Genomic DNA, 17,814 nt, shown 5'->3' with positions numbered 1-17,814 from the left:
GTTGAGTTATAGTAGAGTAGACTTATAGTAGAGTATAGTAGAGTTATAGTAGAGTGGAGTAGAGTTACAGTAGAGTAGAGTTAGAGTAGAGTAAAGTTATAGTAGAGTAGAATTATAGTAGAGTAGAGTAGAGTTATAGTAGAGTAGAATTAGAGTAGAGTAGAGTTAGAGTAGAGTAGAATAGAGTTGGAGTAGAGTAAAGGTAGAGTAGAGTAGAGTTAGAGTAGAGTTAGAGTTAGAGTAGAGTTATAGTAGAGTAGAGTAAAGTTATAGTAGAGTATAGTAGAGTTATAGTAGAGTAGAGTTATAGTAGAGTATAGTTATAGTAGAGTAGAGTAGAGTTATAGTAGAGTTGAGTTATAGTAGAGTAGAGTTATAGTAGAGTATAGTAGAGTTATAGTAGAGTAGAGTTACAGTAGAGTAGAGTTAGAGTAGAATAGAGTTATCATAGAGTAGAGTAGAGTTATAGTAGAGTAGAGTTATAGTAGAGTAGAGTTAGAGTAGAGTAGAGTTATAGTAGAGTAGAGTAAAGTTATAGTAGAGTATAGTAGAGTTATAGTAGAGTAGAGTTATAGTAGAGTATAGTTATAGTAGAGTAGAGTTATAGTAGAGTTGAGTTATAGTAGAGTAGAGTTATAGTAGAGTATAGTAGAGTTATAGTAGAGTAGAGTAGAGTTACAGTAGAGTAGAGTTAGAGTAGAGTTATAGTAGAGTAGAGTTATAGTAGAGTTAGAGTAGAGTAGAGTTATAGTAGAGTTAGAGTAGAGTAGAGTTACAGTAGAGTAGAATAGAGTTGGAGTAGAGTAGAGTTAGAGTAGAGTAAAGGTAGAGTAGAGTAGAGTTAGAGTAGAGTTATAGTAGAGTAGAGTTATAGTAGAGTAGAGTTATCATAGAGTAGAGTTATAGTAGAGTACAGTTATAGTAGAGTAGAGTTATAGTAGAGTAGAGTGGAATTATAGTACAGTAGAGTTATAGTAGAGTATAGTAGAGTTATAGTAGAGTAGAGTAGAGTAGAGTTATAGTTGGGTAGAGTTATAGTATAGTAGAGTAGAGTTATACTAGAGTAGAGTATAGTAGAGTTATAGTAGAGTAGAGTAGAGTCCGAGGATAGTAGAGTTATAGTAGAGTATAGTTAGAGTAGAGCAGATGTAGAGTTATAGTAGAGTAGAGTTAGAGTAGAGGTATAGTAGAGTAGAGTTCGAGTTATAGTAGAGTTATAGTAGAGTTAGAGTAGAGTTATAGTAGAGTAGAGTTAGAGTATAGTAGAGTTATAGTAGAGTAGAGTTAGAGTAGAGTAGAGTTATAGTAGAGTAGAGTTATAGTAGAGTATAGTTATAGTAGAGTAGAGTTATAGTAGAGTTGAGTTATAGTAGAGTAGACTTATAGTAGAGTATAGTAGAGTTATAGTAGAGTGGAGTAGAGTTACAGTAGAGTAGAGTTAGAGTAGAGTAAAGTTATAGTAGAGTAGAATTATAGTAGAGTAGAGTAGAGTTATAGTAGAGTAGAATTAGAGTAGAGTAGAGTTAGAGTAGAGTAGAATAGAGTTGGAGTAGAGTAAAGGTAGAGTAGAGTAGAGTTAGAGTAGAGTTAGAGTAGAGTTATAGTAGAGTAGAGTAAAGTTATAGTACAGTATAGTAGAGTTATAGTAGAGTAGAGTTATAGTAGAGTATAGTTATAGTAGAGTAGAGTTATAGTAGAGTTGAGTTATAGTAGAGTAGACTTATAGTAGAGTATAGTAGAGTTATAGTAGAGTGGAGTAGAGTTACAGTAGAGTAGAGTTAGAGTAGAGTAAAGTTATAGTAGAGTAGAATTATAGTAGAGTAGAGTAGAGTTATAGTAGAGTAGAATTAGAGTAGAGTAGAGTTAGTAGAGTAGAATAGAGTTGGAGTAGAGTAAAGGTAGATTAGAGTAGAGTTAGAGTAGAGTTAGAGTTAGAGTAGAGTTATAGTAGAGTAGAGTAAAGTTATAGTAGAGTATAGTAGAGTTATAGTAGAGTAGAGTTATAGTAGAGTATAGTTATAGTAGAGTAGAGTAGAGTTATAGTAGAGTTGAGTTATAGTAGAGTAGAGTTATAGTAGAGTATAGTAGAGTTATAGTAGAGTAGAGTTACAGTAGAGTAGAGTTAGAGTAGAATAGAGTTATCATAGAGTAGAGTAGAGTTATAGTAGAGTAGAGTTATAGTAGAGTAGAGTAAAGTTATAGTAGAGTATAGTAGAGTTATAGTAGAGTAGAGGTATAGTAGAGTATAGTTATAGTAGAGTAGAGTTATAGTAGAGTTGAGTTATAGTAGAGTAGAGTTATAGTAGAGTATAGTAGAGTTATAGTAGAGTAGAGTAGAGTTACAGTAGAGTAGAGTTAGAGTAGAGTTATAGTAGAGTAGAGTTATAGTAGAGTTAGAGTAGAGTAGAGTTATAGTAGAGTTAGAGTAGAGTAGAGTTACAGTAGAGTAGAATAGAGTTGGAGTAGAGTAGAGTTAGAGTAGAGTAAAGGTAGAGTAGAGTAGAGTTAGAGTAGAGTTATAGTAGAGTAGAGTTATAGTAGAGTAGAGTTATCATAGAGTAGAGTTATAGTAGAGTACAGTTATAGTAGAGTAGAGTTATAGTAGAGTAGAGTGGAATTATAGTACAGTAGAGTTATAGTAGAGTATAGTAGAGTTATAGTAGAGTAGAGTAGAGTAGAGTTATAGTTGGGTAGAGTTATAGTATAGTAGAGTAGAGTTATACTAGAGTAGAGTATAGTAGAGTTATAGTAGAGTAGAGTAGAGTCCGAGGATAGTAGAGTTATAGTAGAGTATAGTTAGAGTAGAGCAGATGTAGAGTTATAGTAGAGTAGAGTTAGAGTAGAGGTATAGTAGAGTAGAGTTCGAGTTATAGTAGAGTTATAGTAGAGTTAGAGTAGAGTTATAGTAGAGTAGAGTTAGAGTATAGTAGAGTTATAGTAGAGTAGAGTTAGAGTAGAGTAGAGTTATAGTAGAGTAGAGTTATAGTAGAGTAGAGTTAGAGTTATAGTAGAGTTATAGTAGAGTATAGTAGAGTTATAGTAGAGTAGAGTTAGAGTAGAGTTATAGTAGAGTAGAGTTATAGTGGAGTTATAGTAGAGTTAGAGTAGAGTAGAGTTAGAGTATAGTAGAGTTATAGTAGAGTAGAGTTATAGTAGAGAAGAGTTAGAGTTATAGTAGAGTAGAGTTAGAGTTATAGTAGAGTTATAGTAGAGTTAGAGTAGAGTTATAGAAGAGTAGAGTTAGAGTATAGTAGAGTTATAGTAGAGTAGAGTTAGAGTAGAGTTATAGTAGAGTAGAGTTATAGTAGAGTAGAGTTAGAGTTATAGTAGAGTTATAGTAGAGTATAGTAGAGTTATAGTAGAGTAGAGTTAGAGTAGAGTAGAGTTATAGTAGAGTAGAGTTATAGTAGAGTTAGAGTTATAGTAGAGTTATAGTAGAGTTAGAGTAGAGTTATAGTAGAGTAGAGTTAGAGTATAGTAGAGTTATAGTAGAGTAGAGTTATAGTAGAGTAGAGTTAGAGTTATAGTAGAGTTATACTAGAGTATTGTAGAGTTATAGTAGAGTAGAGTCCGAGGATAGTAGAGTTATAGTAGAGTAGAGTTAGAGAAGAGTAGATGTAGAGTTATAGAAGAGTAGAGTTAGAGTAGAGTTATAGTAGAGTAGAGTTAGAGTTATAGTAGAGTTATAGTAGAGTAGAGTTAGAGTAGAGTTATAGTAGAGTAGAGTTAGAGTTATAGTAGAGTTATAGTAGAGTTATAGTACGTATAGTAGAGTGGAGTTATAGTAGAGTAGAGTAGAGTAGAGTTATAATAGAGTTATAGTAGAGTTATTGTAGAGTAGAGTAGAGTTATAGTAGAGTAGAGTAGAGTTATAGTAGAGTAGAGTTATAGTAGAGTAGAGTTAGACTATAGTAGAGTTATAGTAGATAAGAGTTATAGTAGAGTTATAGTAGAGTAGAGTTATAGTTGAGTGGTGTTATAGTAGAGTAGAGTTATAGCAGAGTAGAGTTATAGTAGAGTAGAGGTATCGTAGAGTAGAGTTAGAGTAGAGTAGAGTTATAGTAGAGTATAGTAGAGTTATAGTAGAGTAGAGTAGCATTATAGTAGAGTAGAGTTATAGTAGAGTAGAGTTATAGTAGAGTATAGTAGAGTTATAGTAGAGTAGAATTATAGTAGAGTAGAGTTATAGTAGAGTAGAGTTATAGTAGTGTAGAGTTATCGTAGAGTAGAGTTAGAGTAGAGTAGAGTTATAGTAGAGTATAGTAGAGTTATAGTAGAGTAGAGTAGCATTATAGTAGAGTAGAGTTATAGTAGAGTAGAGTTATAGTAGAGTAGAGTTATCGTAGAGTAGAGTGAGAGTAGAGTTATAGTAGAGTAGAGTAGAGTAGAGTTATAGTAGAGTAGAGTTATAGTAGAGTAGAATTATAGTAGAGTAGACTTATAGTAGAGTATAGTAGAGTTATAGTAGAGTATAGTAGAGTTATAGTAGAGTAGAGTTATAGTAGAGTATAGTTATAGTAGAGTAGAGTTATAGTAGAGTTGAGTTATAGTAGAGTAGACTTATAGTAGAGTATAGTAGAGTTATAGTAGAGTGGAGTAGAGTTACAGTAGAGTAGAGTTAGAGTAGAGTAAAGTTATAGTAGAGTAGAATTATAGTAGAGTAGAGTAGAGTTATAGTAGAGTAGAATTAGAGTAGAGTAGAGTTAGAGTAGAGTAGAATAGAGTTGGAGTAGAGTAAAGGTAGAGTAGAGTAGAGTTAGAGTAGAGTTAGAGTAGAGTTATAGTAGAGTAGAGTAAAGTTATAGTAGAGTATAGTAGAGTTATAGTAGAGTAGAGTTATAGTAGAGTATAGTTATAGTAGAGTAGAGTAGAGTTATAGTAGAGTTGAGTTATAGTAGAGTAGAGTTATAGTAGAGTATAGTAGAGTTATAGTAGAGTAGAGTAGAGTTACAGTAGAGTAGAGTTAGAGTAGAATAGAGTTATCATAGAGTAGAGTAGAGTTATAGTAGAGTAGAGTTATAGTAGAGTAGAGTTAGAGTAGAGTTAGAGTAGAGTTATAGTAGAGTAGAGTAAAGTTATAGTAGAGTATAGTAGAGTTATAGTAGAGTAGAGTTATAGTAGAGTATAGTTATAGTAGAGTAGAGTTATAGTAGAGTTGAGTTATAGTAGAGTAGAGTTATAGTAGAGTATAGTAGAGTTATAGTAGAGTAGAGTTACAGTAGAGTAGAGTTAGAGTAGAGTAGAGTTATAGTAGAGTATAGTAGAGTTATAGTAGAGTAGAGTTACAGTAGAGTAGAGTTAGAGTAGAATAGAGTTGGAGTAGAGTAAAGGTAGAGTAGAGTTACAGTAGAGTAGAGTTATAGTAGAGTAGAGTTATAGTAGAGTATAGTAGAGTTATAGTAGAGTAGAGTTACAGTAGAGTAGAGTTAGAGTAGAATAGAGTTGGAGTAGAGTAAAGGTAGAGTAGAGTTACAGTAGAGTAGAGTTATAGTAGAGTAGAGTTATAGTAGAGTTAGAGTAGAGTTATAGTAGAGTTAGAGTAGAGTAGAGTTACAGTAGAGTAGAATAGAGTTGGAGTAGAGTAGAGTTAGAGTAGAGTAAAGGTAGAGTAGAGTAGAGTTAGAGTAGAGTTATAGTAGAGTAGAGTTATAGTAGAGTAGAGTTATAGTAGAGTATAGTTATCATAGAGTAGAGTTATAGTACAGTACAGTTATAGTAGAGTAGAGTTATAGTAGAGTAGAGTGGAATTATAGTAGAGTAGAGTTATAGTAGAGTATAGTAGAGTTATAGTAGAGTAGAGTAGAGTAGAGTTATAGTTGGGTAGAGTTATAGTAGAGTAGAGTAGAGTAGCGTTATAGTAGAGTATAGTTATAGTAGAGTTATAGTAGAGTAGAGTGGAATTATAGTAGAGTAGAGTTATAGTAGAGTATAGTAGAGTTATAGTAGAGTAGAGTAGAGTAGAGTTATAGTTGGGTAGAGTTATAGTAGAGTAGAGTAGCGTTATAGTAGAGTATAGTTATAGTAGAGTTATAGTAGAGTAGAGTTACAGTAGAGTATAGTTATAGTAGAGTTATAGTAGAGTAGAGTAGAATAGAGTTGGAGTAGAGTAGAGTTAGAGTAGAGTAAAGGTAGAGTAGAGTAGAGTTATAGTAGAGTAGAGTTATCGTAGAGTAGAGTAGAGTTACAGTAGAGTAGAGTTATAGTAGAGTTAGAGTTAGAGTAGAGTAAGAGTTAGAGTTAGAGTTAGAGTAGAGTAGAGTAGAGTTAGAGTTAGAGTTAGAGTAGAGTAGAGTAGAATAGAGTTGGAGTAGAGTAGAGTTAGAGTAGAGTAAATGTAGAGTAGAGTTCCACCACTTTAGGATGACACTGGGAGACTGGGAGTCTTCGACTACAATCACAGGAAATTACACTAGAGATATGTCTGACATGCATTTACAATGTGGGGTCTCCATGACCTACAAGAACCTCAACTTAAACCCTGTTACAAAATTGGTATGATATAGTTTATAAATGGACATTGAAATAAAATAAAATAGAGCTGTGTCGTCAATCATGAGGTCCCCCAAATGCAACAATTGTCTCTCCAATTAGGAACAGCATGACACAATTGAATTTAGGTGTGACAAAGTAATGAGCGCAAAACGACACATCATCAACTCTTACAATTGATTTAAAAAATCATGATTCGTATCGACCCCGCCTTCCCCCTCGTCTAGTGGATGAAAGAAAGCATGAATTGACAAAGAGGTGAAGTCTGAAGTCACACTACTCACCGATATACTGTAGGTTATATAGTAAAGAATATACTGTAGGTTATATAGTAAAGCGCTCCGTGGCTTTAGATTCTAAGAAGAGAACCAGGACGCGATAAAGAAGGAGAGAAAAAAAGGAAGTTCTGGATGTTTTTCCGCCGTCAGTTGAATGTGGTTGTTTTTTGTTTTGTCTCCGTCTATATAAAGGAAGATTCCGGTTAGGCGGCAGCGGTAGATATCTCGTACCAGGCTCGCGCTGGATAGGATAACATGCAACTGCGCAGCCGGTGGGTAAAGCGCGCGATGTGATCTCCTAACGCCTCCGGTTGGACAGAAGCCACGAGGTAACCGTAACCACACAGCGCGGTGTTTCACACACCATTGTAAACTCACGCTACACAGCACAGGGGAAAAGGGGGACGGAGTTACGAAGACCAACGGAAAGATAACCAGGCTGAACAAAATGAGGAAAAATTATAGCCTATAGCTCACCTATAGCTTGTTGTTGTTGTTGTTTTCGTTGAGCCAGGCTAACAATCTATTCAAGACCTGGATAGATCTATAGAGGGTGGGGGGGAACTAATTCTGCCATCATGTGCACTAGAAGACTGCATGTCTTGAGTGATTTAGAAATTTGACGGAACTGTATTGTGAATGTACTGTATAGAGTCATACAAGCTTTTGTGGTTTCGGTGCATCGTGTGTAATAAATAACCCGTCAACCATCATAACTGCATGTTTCCATAACAAGTGGTCACTACAGTAGCAAAGTGACAAATTGTCATAAACTTTTATTACATTTAAAATGTCAAGTTCTCGCTTTCAAAACCGAATGAAAACTAAAATTTTACTAAGTATTCTGATGACTTCAAAAATCTGTTTTTCCAAAACAGCTGAATTAAAGTTTTTTTTTTTTTACAAAACTAGTTGAACAAAGTGGAAATTATCAATATTGTAAATGACCTACAAATAGAGAAATGTTGCAGATATTAGCATAATAATTTGCTCAAAACACAGTTATTTAGTAGTTCTAAATATATGTATTTTTTTTTACCTTAGTTCAGGGGGTGTTGAGAAGGAAAGTCGAACCTAAAGAGTGGACGAGTGGCTGTGAGTTAAAGGAGTTTACGGGGTACAAGTGACTATTTTGCCGAATCCTAGCCACATGATCAGCAGGGAAATGTCAAGAGAAGGAAGGAGAGTCAAACCTAAAGAGCTAGAAACCATTGATTTATGAATTGATGTCAGTGGTGTTGTATCCTTTGTTGAGACAAAGGCCTTTGTATCCCAAATGGCACCCTAATCTCTTGATAGTGCCCTACTTTGGACCAGTGTTCACGAGGCTCTGGTCAAAAGGAGTGCACTATATAGGGAACAGGGGGGGTGGGGGGGGGGGCATTTGGGACACAGGCAGGGGTTCAGGCAGCATACAAACAACACAAACAACCGACCTGTTGTGCCTCCGAGTTCGTCAAGGCAACACACACGTTCCTTAAAGGGGAATTTCTGCCAAGATATATATAGTCATTACTATATTAACAACGTTATGTTTTTGATCATTGAACATTAAATGGTATCCAAACCACAAGCTTGAACGAGAGAATTTTAATTTCACTGGTAGAATCGGGAAAGTTTCTAACTTCCTGTGTATTCTGCCCCGCTTGGTAGATGGGGGCATGCCCACAAAGCCTGGCATTCATAGAAAATGCAGATACTGCCCCGCTTGGTAGATGGGGCATGCCCACAAAGCCTGGCATTCATAGAAAATGCAGATACTGCCCCGCTTGGTAGATGGGGCATGCCCACAAAGCCTGGCATTCATAGAAAATGCAGATACTGCCCCGCTTGGTAGATAGGGGCATGCCCACAAAGCCTGGCATTCATAGAAAATGCAGATACTGCCCCGCTTGGTAGATGGGGGCATGCCCACAAAGCCTGGCATTCATAGAAAATGCAGATACTGCCCCGCTTGGTAGATGGGGGCATGCCCACAAAGCCTGGCATTCATAGAAAATGCAGATACTGCCCCGCTTGGTAGATGGGGCATGCCCACAAAGCCTGGCATTCATAGAAAATGCAGATACTGTCCCGCTTGGTAGATGGGGGCATGCCCACAAAGCCTGGCATTCATAGAAAATGCAGATACTGCCCCGCTTGGTAGATGGGGCATGCCCACAAAGCCTGGCATTCATAGAAAATGCAGATACTGCCCCGCTTGGTAGATGGGGCATGCCCACAAAGCCTGGCATTCATAGAAAATGCAGATACTGCCCCGCTTGGTAGATGGGGCATGCCCACAAAGCCTGGCATTCATAGAAAATGCAGATACTGCCCCGCTTGGTAGATGGGGGCATGCCCACAAGCCTGGCATTCATAGAAAATGCAGATACTGCCCCGCTTGGTAGATGGGGGCATGCCCACAAAGCCTGGCATTCATAGAAAATGCAGATACTGCCCCGCTTGGTAGATGGGGCATGCCCACAAAGCCTGGCATTCATAGAAAATGCAGATACTGCCCCGCTTGGTAGATGGGGGCATGCCCACAAAGCCTGGCATTCATAGAAAATGCAGATACTGCCCCGCTTGGTAGATGGGGGCATGCCCACAAAGCCTGGCATTCATAGAAAATGCAGATACTGCCCCGCTTGGTAGATGGGGCATGCCCACAAAGCCTGGCATTCATATGAAAAGATACTGCCATGCCCACAAAGCCTGGCATTCATAGAAAATGCAGATACTGCCCCGCTTGGTAGATGGGGCATGCCCACAAAGCCTGGCATTCATAGAAAATGCAGATACTGCCCCGCTTGGTAGATGGGGGCATGCCCACAAAGCCTGGCATTCATAGAAAATGCAGATACTGCCCCGCTTGGTAGATGGGGCATGCCCACAAAGCCTGGCATTCATAGAAAATGCAGATACTGCCCCGCTTGGTAGATGGGGCATGCCCACAAAGCCTGGCATTCATAGAAAATGCAGATACTGCCCCGCTTGGTAGATGGGGGCATGCCCACAAAGCCTGGCATTCATAGAAAATGCAGATACTGCCCCGCTTGGTAGATGGGGGCATGCCCACAAAGCCTGGCATTCATAGAAAATGCAGATACTGCCCCGCTTGGTAGATGGGGGCATGCCCACAAAGCCTGGCATTCATAGAAAATGCAGATACTGCCCCGCTTGGTAGATGGGGGCATGCCCACAAAGCCTGGCATTCATAGAAAATGCAGATACTGCCCCACTTGGTAGATGGGGGCATGCCCACAAAACTTGGTATTTTCATTCATGCAGACTAGGTAACTTGATGACTTTGTTTACTTTGAACGACCAACACATAGTAATCTCAGAACATCTCTAGGCAGTGGGCCTCCCAAGTGGCGTCACTACAGACCCAGGTTCAATCCCGGGCTGTCGTGAGCCAGCCCGTGAGGTGACGCATGAGTCGTCCGGGTTAGGGGAGGGCTTGGCCGGCCGGGATGTCCCTCTCCCATCGCGCTCTAGCGACTCCTTGTGGCAGGCCGGGAGCATGCCAGTTTGTACGGGGAGCATGCCAGTTGTACGGTGAGCATGCCAGTTTGTACGGGGAGCATGCCAGTTGTACGGTGAGCATGCCAGTTGTACGGTGAGCATGCCAGTTGTACGGTGAGCATGCCAGTTTGTACGGTGAGCATGCCAGTTTGTACGGTGAGCATGCCAGTTTGTACGGTGAGCATGCCAGTTTGTACGGTGAGCATGCCAGTTTGTACGGTGAGCATGCCAGTTGTACGGTGAGCATGCCAGTTTGTATGGTGAGCATGCCAGTTGTACGGTGAGCATGCCAGTTTGTACGGTGAGCATGCCAGTTTGTACGGTGAGCATGCCAGTTTGTACGGTGAGCATGCCAGTTGTACGGTGAGCATGCCAGTTGTATGGTGAGCATGCCAGTTGTACGGTGAGCATGCCAGTTTGTACGGTGAGCATGCCAGTTGTACGGTGAGCATGCCAGTTTGTACGGTGAGCATGCCAGTTTGTACATTGCTGCAGCTGGCTTCCAGGTTAAGGGAGCAGTGTGGCTTGGCAGGGTCGTGTGTCGTAAGTGGCTCTTGACCTCTACCTCTCCTGAGTCTGTACGGGAGTTGCAGAGACAAGACTTTAACTACCAATTGTAGTTAAAAAAAAAAAGGTACAAAACAAAAAAAAATATATTTTTGAAAACGTTTGCTTTTTCATCATTTGCACGTGTTCTATGTCTGATTTGATTCATTAGGATCCCTATTAGCCACCGTTACTGACGACATCTAGTCTGACACATAACCAAAACACACACACACAGACAAAATACTTGTGTTGTGTGTGTGTGTGTGTGTGTGTGTGTGTGTGTGTGTGTGTGTGTGTGTGTGTGTGAGTGTGTATGTGTGTGGGTGTCTATCAGGGACTGGAGGCTCATCAGAGGAGGAAAGGGAGGACCATCCTCTTCAGTGAATTTCATAAACATTTCAATAGTGAAACATTTCAAAAGTGATCATTTTAAGATAAAATTATACTAAATATATTCACGTCACCAAATAATTGATTAAAACACACTATTTTGCAATAGTCTACTCTAGCCTCAACAGCTCTCTGTAGGGTAGCACCATGGTGTAGCCGGAGGACAGCTAGCTTCCGTCCTCCTCTGGGTACATTGACTTCAATACAAAACCTAGGAAGCTCATGGTTCTCACCCCCTTCCATAGACTTACACAGTAATTATGACAACTTCCGGAGGACGTCCTCCAACCTACCAGAGCTATTGCAGCATGAACTGACATGTTGTCCACCCAATCAAAGGACCAGATAGTTAATCTAGTACTGAAAGCATAAGCTACAGCTAGCTAGCACTGCAGTGCATAAAATATGTAGTTGAGCAGTTTTGAACAAATTAAATTCCAAAATTAAGCAGAAGCAAGAGTTAGATCTATATTTGGCTGTATATTTTTTTTACCTTCACTTTCGCTTAGCTGATTGCAACTAGCTAGTTTAGCCTACTCTAACATACTCACCCGGCTCAAACAGAGAGCTAGCTGGCTATGGCTATCCTACAGAGAGGTATGCTATGTTAGCTAGCTGGCTATGGCTATCCAACAGAGAGGGATGCTATGTTAGCTAGCTGGCTATGGCTATGGCTATCCAACAGAGAGGGTTGCTATGTTAGCTAGCTGGCTATGGCTATCCAACAGAGAGGGATGCTATGTTAGCTAGCTGGCTATGGCTATCCAACAGAGAGGGATGCTATGTTAGCTAGCTGGCTATGGCTATCCAACAGAGAGGGATGCTATGTTAGCTAGCTGGCTATGGCTATCCAACAGAGCGGGATGCTATGTTAGCTAGCTGGCTATGGCTATCCAACAGAGAGGGATGCTATGTTAGCTAGCTGGCTATGGCTATCCAACACTGGAACGCTTCCAAGTCAAGGTAAGCATTTGGTTGTATTAATGTATTGCCCCCGGGGCCCTCTAGCAGAACTGCTCAACTGCTTTCTGACTGTACAAATTAAATCCAAGTTTATTTGTCACGTGCGCCGAATACAACAGGTGTAGACCTTACAGTGAAAGGCTTACTTACAGGCTCTAACCAATAGTGCAAAAAAGCATTAGGTGAACAATAGGTAAGTAAAGAAATAAAAACAACAGTAACAAGACAGGCTATATACAGTAGTGAGGCTATATACAGTAGAGAAGCTATATACAGTAGAGAAGCTATACACAGTAGAGAAGCTATATACAGTAGAGAGGCTATAACAGTAGCGAGGCTACATACAGACACCGGTTAGTCAGGCTGAGTGAGGTAGTATGTACATGTAGATATGGTTAAAGTGAGTTTGCATATATGATGAACAGAGAGTAGCAGTAGCGTAAAAGAGGGGTTGGTGGGTGGCTTGACACAGTACACTGTACTGTATGATTGTAGCGGGTTTACTAACACGTTAGTTCTAGTAGCTATACTGACTATGACATGACACAGATGTAGGCTGTGGGTAGCAGTTACCAGTCATGATATGAAGGTGTCACGTGTGCTCCTCCCTCTTCGGCCTCTAGGTCACCAGGCTGCTCGTTATGGCGCACACCTGTCACCATCGTTACAGACTGACGCCTCACCAAAAGGAAGCATCAGGGAGTGTTTTATTTATTTATTTAAAACATTTGGGAGGTGATGTCGGTGATGTCGGTTCCGGGTGTACCTGGGAATCCGGTTGTTCGGATTCCCCTGCCTCAGCTGGCTCGATAGGCTCCCAAGCCTCAGCTGGCTCGATAGGCTGCCAAGCCTCAGCTGGCTCGATAGGCTCCCAAGCCTCAGCTGGCCCAGTGTACTTCCGGCGCCGACAGAGATGGCCGCCTCGCTTCGCGTTCCTAGGAAACTATGCAGTTTTTTGTTTTTTTACGTGTTATTTCTTACACTAGTACCCCAGGTCATCTTAGGTTTCTTTACATACAGCCGAGAAGAACTACTGAATATAAGATCAGCGTCAACTCACCATCAGTACGACCAAGAATATGTTTTTCGCGATGCGGATCCTGTGTTCTGCCTTACAACCAGTGTAACCGAGTGGATCACATGCAGCGACCAAAAAAAAAAAACGACTCAGAAAAAGAGGGAAACGAAAGCGGTCTTCTGGTCAGACTCCGGAGACGGGCACATCGTGCACCACTCCCTAGCATTCTTCTTGCCAATGTCCAGTCTCTTGACAACAAGGTTGATGAAATCCGAGCAAGGGTAGCATTCCAGAGGGACATCAGAGACTGTAACGTTCTTTGCTTCACGGAAACATGGCTAACTGGAGAGACGCATTCCGAAGCGGTGCAGCCAGCGGGTTTCTCCACGCATCGCGCCGACAGAAACAAACATCTTTCTGGTAAGAAGACGGGCGGGGGCGTATGCCTTATGGCCAACGTGACATGGTGTGATGAAAGAAACATACAGGAACTCAAATCCTTCTGTTCACCTGATTTAGAATTCCTCACAATCAAATGTAGACCGCATTATCTACCAAGAGAATTCTCTTCGATTATAATCACAGCCGTATATATCCCCCAAGCAGACACATCGATGGCTCTGAACGAACTTTATTTAACTCTCTGCAAACTGGAAACGATTTATCCGGAGGCTGCATTCATTGTAGCTGGGGATTTTAACAAGGCTAATCTGAAAACAAGACTCCCTAAATTTTATCAGCATATCGATTGCGCAACCAGGGGTGGAAAGACCCTGGATCATTGTTACTCTAACTTCCGCGACGCATATAAGGCCCTGCCCCGCCCCCTTTCGGAAAAGCTGACCACGACTCCATTTTGTTGATCCCTGCCTACAGACAGAAACTAAAACAAGAAGCTCCCACGCTGAGGTCTGTCCAACGCTGGTCCGACCAAGCTGACTCCACACTCCAAGACTGCTTCCATCACGTGGACTGGGAGATGTTTCGTATTGCGTCAGACAACAACATTGACGAATACGCTGATACGGTGTGCGAGTTCATTAGAACGTGCGTTGAAGATGTCGTTCCCATAGCAACGATTAAAACATTCCCTAACCAGAAACCGTGGATTGATGGCAGCATTCGTGTGAAACTGAAGGCACGAACCACTGCTTTTAATCAGGGCAAGGTGTCTGGTAACATGACTGAATACAAACAGTGCAGCTATTCCCTCCGCAAGGCTATCAAACAAGCTAAGCGCCAGTACAGAGACAAAGTAGAATCTCAATTCAACGGCTCAGACACAAGAGGTATGTGGCAGGGTCTACAGTCAATCACGGACTACAGGAAGAAACCCAGCCCAGTCACGGACCAGGACGTCTTGCTCCCAGGCAGACTAAATAACTTTTTGCCCGCTTTGAGGACAATACAGTGCCACTGACACGGCCTGCAACGGAAACATGCGGTCTCTCCTTCACTGCAGCCGAAGTGAGTAAGACATTTAAACGTGTTAACCCTCGCAAGGCTGCAGGCCCAGACGGCATCCCCAGCCGCGCCCTCAGAGCATGCGCAGACCAGCTGGCCGGTGTGTTTACGGACATATTCAATCAATCCCTATACCAGTCTGCTGTTCCCACATGCTTCAAGAGGGCCACCATTGTTCCTGTTCCCAAGAAAGCTAAGGTAACTGAGCTAAACGACTACCGCCCCGTAGCACTCACATCCGTCATCATGAAGTGCTTTGAGAGACTAGTCAAGGACCATATCACCTCCACCCTACCTGACACACTTGACCCACTCCAATTTGCTTACCGCCCAAATAGGTCCACAGACGATGCAATCTCAACCACACTGCACACTGCCCTAACCCATCTGGACAAGAGGAATACCTATGTGAGAATGCTGTTCATCGACTACAGCTCGGCATTCAACACCATAGTACCCTCCAAGCTCGTCATCAAGCTTGAGACCCTGGGTCTCGACCCCGCCCTGTGCAACTGGGTACTGGACTTCCTGACGGGCCGCCCCCAGGTGGTGAGGGTAGGCAACAACATCTCCTCCCCGCTGATCCTCAACACTAGGGCCCCACAAGGGTGCGTTCTGAGCCCTCTCAGGTGATGTCGGTGATGTCGGTTCCGGGTGTACCTGGGAATCCGGTTGTTCGGATTCCCCTGCCTCAGCTGGCTCGATAGGCTCCCAAGCCTCAGCTGGTTCGATAGGCTCCCAAGCCTCAGCGGGTTCGATAGGCTCCCAAGCCTCAGCTGGTTCGATAGGCTCCCAAGCCTCAGCTGGCTCGATAGGCTCCCAAGCCTCAGCTGGTTCGATAGGCTCCCATGCCGGGGAGGGGTACTGTCAGGTATGCTCTTTCTCCAGCGCTCTAGGTCGCCATGCTCCCGTGCCTCAGCTGGATCGACGGGAGCACCTTAGCTGAGGTGACCGGTCCGCTCCTGATCCCTGGGATTGTCATCTTGATCTGTGTCCTGTGGCTGGAGCCGCGTTTCGGGGAGGGGGTACTGTCACATGTGCACCCTCTCCAGCCTCTAGGTCGCCAGGCTGATCATCATGGCGCACACCTGTCACCATCGTTACGCGCATTATGACACTCACCTGGACTCCATCACCTCCTTGATTACCTGCCCTTTATAAGTCTCTCCCTTTGGTTTCTTCACCAGTCGTCATTGTTCCTGTTTCATGTCGGTGCAATGTTCGTGTTTCATTTATTTAATGAAACACTCACTCTGTGAACTTTCTTCCCGACTCTCAGCGCACATCGTTACAGAAGGTTTGGCTTGGAAAGGTTTTTCCCCCTGGTCACAGACAGCTGATGGGTTGTGCACTGAAGTCCACAAGTGAAGAGAACGCAATAGATAGTAGCGAGAAGGAATTATATACCGTAATTTCCGGACTATAAGCCGCTACTTTATTCTCACACTTTGAACCTCGCGGTTTATACAATGACGTGGCTAATTTATGGATTTTTCCCACTTTCACAAGATTCATGCAGCCAAAAAACTGAGCACCGTCACATAATGTGACGTAAATCGAGCGCGCTCAAACTTCCCATCATTCTGATTATGGTAGTAATTTTGTCACCCTCATCATGGCAAAGACATGGAGAAATGCATATGATGCAGCTTTCAAGTTGAAGGCGATCGATCTGGCTGTTGGAAAAGGAAATAGAGCTGCTGCATGGGAGCTTGGCCTTTATGAGTCGATGATAAGACGTTGGAAACAGCAGCGTGAGGAACTGACTCAGTGCAGAAAGACAACAAAAGCTTTCAGAGGGAAGAAAAGCAGATGGCCCAAAGTATTTGCAGCCACTCGACATCAGTGTAAATCGTGCATTTAAGGTGGCGCTCCGTGTTCAGTGGGAGGCTTGGATGACAAGCAGGCGAAGAGCATCTTATGGTCAAGTCTGCCAGTGGGTCCTGACAGCGTGGATCATTGTCAAAAAATCCACTATCATCAACGGGTTTCGAAAGGCTGGACTGCTGCGTGTTGAAGGGGCAGCATGAGCTCAGCGGGGTATTTGCCTCCGGATGAAAGTGACGAGAGCGACAATGAAAACGATCTAACATCGGATGAATTCTGAGGCTATTCAACTCCGACACCGAAGGAGATGACTTCAGTGGTTTCAGTGCACAGGAGGAGGAAGAGACCAATGACTTTCTTGGTAGGCTACTGTTTTTATTTTTGTTACAAGCCGTGTTTCGTTTAAAGGCTGTGTAAAGTTCATTTGTTTCAATGTACCGGTAGGCACCTGCGGCTTATAGACATGTGCGGCTTATTTATGTACAAAATACATATTTTTTAATAATTCAGTGGGTGCGGTTTATATTCAGGTGCGCCTAATAGTCCAGCAATTACGGTATATACAACGAGGAAAGTGATCATACTGTTTTTAAATGGCTGCTATGATAGTGATCTGTTTGATTGTGATCAGGAGTGTACATCATTACGCCAATTCTGTTGCAAAACGTTTCTTAAAACGAAAGCAAACATTACGAAACGGGGATAAACATACCTGAATTTGTCCAATAAAAACTCTCATTTGCAACTGTCGGACTAATAATTACACCCTAGATCACCTAGATGCGGTATTGAATGTGTCTGTTACTATAATTGACGAGGAGTAGTAGGAAGGATCGGAGGACCAATGCGCAGCGTGGTACGTGTTCATGATTCTTTTAATAGAACACTGAAAATACTAACTACCACCGTGACATAACAAAATCAGTTCCGTGTGGAACACACAGACACAGAAAATAATCACCCACAACTCAAGGGGGAAAACGGGTTGCCTAAGAATGGTTCTCAATCAGGGACAACGATTGACAGCTGCCTCTGATTGAGAACCATACCAGGCCAAACACAGAAATACCAAATCATAGAAAAATGAACATAGACAACCCACCCAACTCACGCCCTGACCATACCAAAAGAACTAAGGTCAGAACGTGACAGTACCAACCCAAAGGTGCGGACTCCGGACCAAACCTGAACCTACAGGGGAGGGTCTGGGTGGGTCGTGGACCCCACTCCACCATCGTCTTTGCCCGCCTCTTTACCCACCTCCGTGGCTCGGCGACTCTGGCAGCTCCGGAGTAACGGACGGCTCTGACAGCTCCTGACTGGCGG

At 42.1% G+C, this 17,814-nt stretch overlaps 1 protein-coding gene across 2 annotated transcripts in view; it reads right to left on the bottom strand.

Annotated features, from left to right (window-relative positions):
• Positions 1-7,931, bottom strand: part of slc6a11b (solute carrier family 6 member 11b) — an 87,507-nt gene extending 79,576 nt beyond the window's left edge. The window contains exon 1 of one of the 2 annotated variants that reach the window (XM_042324894.1): positions 7,807-7,931. The gene's annotated coding sequence lies outside the window, so the exon portion shown is untranslated. Of the gene's footprint in view, positions 1-6,773; positions 7,059-7,806 lie in introns of those variants that run through there. The other variant, XM_042324893.1, reaches the window with a different exon arrangement.
• Between the last annotated feature and the right edge of the window lie 9,883 nt (positions 7,932-17,814).

This window comes from Oncorhynchus tshawytscha, linkage group LG07, assembly GCF_018296145.1.
Source record: "Oncorhynchus tshawytscha isolate Ot180627B linkage group LG07, Otsh_v2.0, whole genome shotgun sequence".
In the NCBI taxonomy this organism is placed as follows: domain Eukaryota; kingdom Metazoa; phylum Chordata; class Actinopteri; order Salmoniformes; family Salmonidae; genus Oncorhynchus; species Oncorhynchus tshawytscha.
This window is presented reverse-complemented; position numbering and strand designations above follow the sequence as displayed.